A 5,859-nucleotide genomic window follows, 5' to 3' on the forward strand; every position below is an offset into this window, starting at 1 on the left:
ATAACATGGTAATGTTATATCCTGAAGGTAAAGCATTCATTCCCTACATTGCAGTTACTTAATAAGATCTACAAAGCTTAGTAAATCATTGACTAACATCTTTAGTAGAGCAAGTTGGGATTCACGTCATCGATATAGATCAATTAATAGCATATAAAGATCAAGTTGTTACAATACTTACATTAAATAGCTCTCGATATAGCTGTCTAAACTGTTTCTAAGAAATTTTGAAATTATTCCTATTATCTAGAGTCAGCCATTCTGCAACTCTCGGCTAATTCTTAGTAATAGTAAACACGTTAAACAACTTTACTGTAAAATGATACAATTTCAAAAGTGGTGATTATTGATCAGCATTATCACTGGATAAATGAACATATATCTAATAGATTTTGAGTGGACTTAGTATCTGTAATAATCTAGTTTTAAAAATCTTCCGTACCAATTGATAGTGTAATACTATGTACTCTAGGTATAATATCGTATATGTACCTAAATATTATCATCCAAAAGTACCAAAACTGATTAATCAGTATATTATAATAACCATATACGGAAAACCCAGATAAATTAACGTTCTAAAGGATATCATAGAAGCAATAATAGAAATATCTGTATAGTATAGGCAAAAAGAACGATTAATGCTTTAACTGCTAGTTCTACTTCCTGAAACTAGACATTATGTATTTAAGACATATAGATATAGTTGATACAATATTGATAACAAACTATATATAAATGTAATTACTCAAACATATTATATTTTTCCAGATGCAATGGCACACTGATGTCAATAAAACTTGTAATGTGTTCTACAAAAGTAGTCAAGCAGCGATATGAATATGGTATATTTATATTGCTATACTTAATGACGATATCTCGCAAAACTAATTGGAACCCTCTATAATCAAATGCAGTATACCCTTGTATAGTATGATCAAAAGCCAATACGTTCTATTTTGGGCCTGAAAACTTAAATATTTTGCTTTAGCCGCTTCTTTACTAGCTAAGAAAAGTCTACCCAAAAGCGCCTACAATAATCTAAAATCTAGTATTCAAAACCATCTTTAGTAATCCTATTCGTTGATATAATAGATGATTATGCCATTAAAATCATAGAGATAAAGGAGAATAGTTTCTATCATTAAATGTAAGACTATTATCCGCCATCAAAAGAAATGCTCGTGATATGTATAAGTGGCAGTTTGGACAAAGACATTAAACGACTAACAGTTGTCGCTGGATCCTTTCTATTTATCTTCTAATTAATCGAAAGATAATGCATTTCTCTTTTAATATTGACGAATATACACAATCACAGTATATCAGCCAAAAAAAAAAAATGGCTGATATGTCACAGACTCAATGATAACTGCATTCCTATTGACTTTTTTTAACTACAAATTAAAGTAATACCTTTTCTAAACGATTAGAATCTAGTATTTTATGCTCAGGTCCTATTCCGCCTTTACTAACTTCTATTTATCCCTATAATCTAGCCTAGCAGAAGGTGCTCAAGACAATTATCGTGAGAAAACTATTGTATCTAATAAAGTTGGTATTATATATCAAGAAATTACAAGGTAAATAAGACATTTCCTTTATATTGGATGATTATAATGAATCATGTTCTTGATTTCACGTGTGATAGAATAAGTATCCACTCTATAGTATGATAGTTTAGACATGACTTGTGAAAAGTATCTTAACTCAAGAATTTAAATAATAATACTCGTAATTTTAAAATGGTTATTTACTAAAGATCATCTGCTAGGAAAGCATAGGAATGGAATACGCGTAATTTCATCTTAATTAGGGAAATCCAAATTACTATTAATGACAATTGTCTGAATATCTAAGCACAAAAATAGTTACTACTATTGAATGACTGTTTGAGTTAAAAGAATCAGGAATTATTAGCGATGCTATCGCAGTCAAGGCTATTACAGCTATTAAAACTACATAACACGTCTATGTGGAATCGTCATTACCTATCGGTCGTTATTTCCACTAACGTGACACTAAAGTTATTTGACTCATAGGACCAACTCAATAGGTAAAAATGAAAACATTAATACTATATTTTCTTAAAATTGTAAGGTACAAGTTGTTTTCTTAGCCACAAATAGTACTATTCAAGTAGTAAATTCAAGAATGGCAACTGTTACCTATTGGTGGTCAGAAACGTTAGCATGATCTATTAAATCCAATCGACTTAACGAGTAAAAAATTGTTTCCCATAATAGTATTGTAGTGAGTGATGTTGAGATTCTACTAGCATAAAGTAGAAACGAGTCATTATGAAGGCCATCCTGTCGTCACTAGGAATATGAATATTAAGATGATCAATTCAAAAAGTAAATAATTTAATACAGCTGTAGTTATTCTGTTGCTTTCGGTAATGTTATAACTATTTCAGTATAATTGACTCCGCAAGTAAGAAATGATTAACGTTATTCATCATAGTATTTAGCGATATAAAAGTTATTCCCCCCAAAATTGTCAATTCAAGAGTGAATAGCTACTGCTATCTTGTTGTAAATAAAGCTTTTCAAGGTTAAAAGTGATGAACTATAGCAAATTACGCCCTAAGTAAGAAATACCTAACGGTATTTCCATCATAACTATGATCATTTAAATTGTAGGATACAGATAATCAGAAATAGTCCCTAATATGCTATCGTCATCAGGGATATTCTAATTCTAGATGAATCTTATCCATACTATACGAGTTAATTAATGAATGACTGTGGTACTGTTCTTCCAATGAATTTTGAAATGTTGAATAACTTGAACTAACTGATAACTTACGAAAACGTCTATTATCAACAATTTTTCTTAATTTACAATTGTGAGGTCCATTCGAAAATCTTAAGTAATGAATTTCTAAAGTATCGAACAAGTTGATTCTAATTACTAACTATAAAACGATAAAATGGTAACAACACCTCATCTTTAATACTGCTAACTTACCCGCAGTTCATATAATATTATGATTACCGTAGACAATCCTAAACACCTCTGTTTGTATGTGTTAGTTTATGAATAAATCTACCCTAAATATGCTAACTCTTTCAAGGAAAACTATAGCCACTGATCTACCGAATCCAGAACTATCTTGCGCTAGGCTCTTCGATGATGACGGTCTAGAATTATGGCGATTAACTGTCGCCAACAACTAGCAAACCAACTATTCGGTGAAAATTGAGTGAGGATTTTCATCGAGTTGTGAAATTCCGGTAGTTGTTGAATGTACTCTCTTTACTAAATATAGCAAAGATTAATGGTCTATATCGCATAGTATACTTTTTTTCCTTTATTAGACAGCGCTGATGTATTTGATTGGACTTCCGCTATTAATTAACTTGAGTTACGTACTGATCGAAAGTTTTGACTCATTATCGAAACTAATTATTAATTAACGAATTTTATCCCTATGATGGAAATTAAATGAATAAATTGGTGCTAAAACGAGTGTGTAATACGTGAACTAGCCGAAATTAGGCCTTCCATACTTAACTACACTTGTTTCAAATGCTATTGAATATGAAAATAGCTAATATTGAATCGAGATATTTCATTATTTGTTGTTGTTGTTGTTGTTGTTTGAATATTATATGATTCAGTAGAAGAATTGATTGGTTGCATAAAAGCTGAACAATAATAATATAATCAATTCTTTCATTTTCAAGCTTGATTATCATTTTCTATTTTCTCACCAAGATCCTTTCATTCTTTCTGTTTTAATTTCTTTGCCTATAGTGCCATCGTTCCAACTATCATTTGATTATTAACCAATATTAACTTCTTGATGAGGAAAGAGTAGTTATCTTAAGCTAGAAATTATCCAACTGTAGTGGATTTGATAACTATTTCCGACATTCAGCGCCAATGTCAATTGAATCCAATTGCAATACAATAGTCTAGGACTGGAGATAATAAAAGTTGATTAAGCATCCAATAGAATAAAGGCAAGAAATTTTTTATCTAACGATGACAACCAATAAGCAAAATTATCAAGAAAAGGCAACATCACTTCATTATTATCATCGTCATTATCCAGTCAAGATGGACACCTATTCTACGTTACCTTTAGATGGGCAAAGTAGTGGTAGTAGTAGTATGAGTGGTAGTAGTAGTCTTCAGGATAATCATCGTAGTTATCATTCCAATCCGTCATCACCAACCAGTACAACATCATCGACACCATTACCATCACCATCACTGATTAGTAGTAAAATTGGTCGTTTTAATACTGTTAGTGCTGGACAATTGGGTAAACTATCACGCCAATATCAATACGATAGTCAAGATGGTGGCTACTTCGAGACGTTATCATCATCACCACCTAATCGTCATCAATTTTATTCACTTCATGTTACTGGTCATCAATGGAAGAAAACTGCATTCAATTCGTCAGGATCTTATCCCGATCAAGATGAAAATGATAGTCATTCAGGTCGGAAATTATTTCAAAAAATTGGCAGACCCTATAAAAGTGTTGATCAAAGCCAATCGTTATGTCGATCAGGATTTTGCCACTACGATTTCTATAGCCCATGTGTCGATTTCTATAAATCGATTCAACGTGGCCAATTATTTAAACAGCAAAGTTCGACTGGTGCATCAGCAGCAGCACAGGCTATGGAACAACATATCGATAGTCCAGAAAATAATTTCAGCGATGATAACTTAAGTCCTAGTCTAAGCCCTCTTGGTCCTTCATCGAATCAAATGTATTTAACCGATCAGCTTATTATTCAAGAATGTGCCCACTTTAAATGTGAATTCAATCCAATCTTAACACCCCATTCCAATTTAATTCAACAATATCCTAATGGCAATCATGCTCAAGGTAATTTAAAAAATGGCTGGTGGAAAATTATGGGACAATGTCATGATCAAGATATTGCACCCATGGAGAAATTTGAATATTTCGATTATGGAGCGCATTATTATCTCTATCGTTTCTCTGGTAAAGGTAAGATGACTTATTTTCTTTCTTAAATCGCAATAAACTTTTGCAACCACTGCTTACCTAGGAGCGTATGCTATTACAGTACGAGTGATGATCAATATCATCTATAAATAAAAGAATTGATATCGATATTAGCATCAATTTGATGACCGTAGGCTGGTTAATACTTGCCGTAGATGCCCCCCCCCCTCCAATTTTTCCTTTTTACTCTCTTCCTTCCTCACTACTCCGCCCTCTTTCAACAATGCGGTACAATGTTATACTAGCAGAGATTGTGGCCTACATAATTTTAACTTAAATGAATATCAATCCGTAGTACTATCCATGTCTCAAAGATGCTCATTATGGAGGAAAAGACCATTATAAGTTTTAAAAATTATCGTTTATTAAATATCAAATCCTCCTTATCCTAAATAAATTTATAGTTTTCGATAGTTGCTTTTTGAATATTTTATTTTCTTATAGATATGAAGCCTAATAAATGGGAATCGATTTTAAGTTCATCTTTCAATTCTGATAGCTATTTTGAATAAATTACCAGGGCGGTTAAAATATTATCATTATCTATTAGAAGATCTATAGGAAATACCGATAGGGACATGATAATATCAAAATTATTAATCTTTGAAGTAGCACTAAACATTCTATAAATAATTGTCTGCCAAATTTAAAATAATTCCACTGTATTATCGTAATAGAGTGGTTCGATTGGACGTATTTAGCTCTGTCTTAATCCGTAATAATATTCCTAAATATTGATACACTTACTTAGTATAATATCAGCCTAAATTTACCGTTTTAATCAAAGAAATGTCAATCAAACGAATAAGAGATTCATCCATTTGAATGAATCATTTTTAATTTATTTTTTTCCACCATTC

The sequence above is a fragment of the Trichoplax adhaerens genome, genomic scaffold (assembly GCF_000150275.1).
Source record: "Trichoplax adhaerens TRIADscaffold_1 genomic scaffold, whole genome shotgun sequence".
NCBI classification, from domain to species: Eukaryota; Metazoa; Placozoa; class Uniplacotomia; order Trichoplacea; family Trichoplacidae; genus Trichoplax; species Trichoplax adhaerens.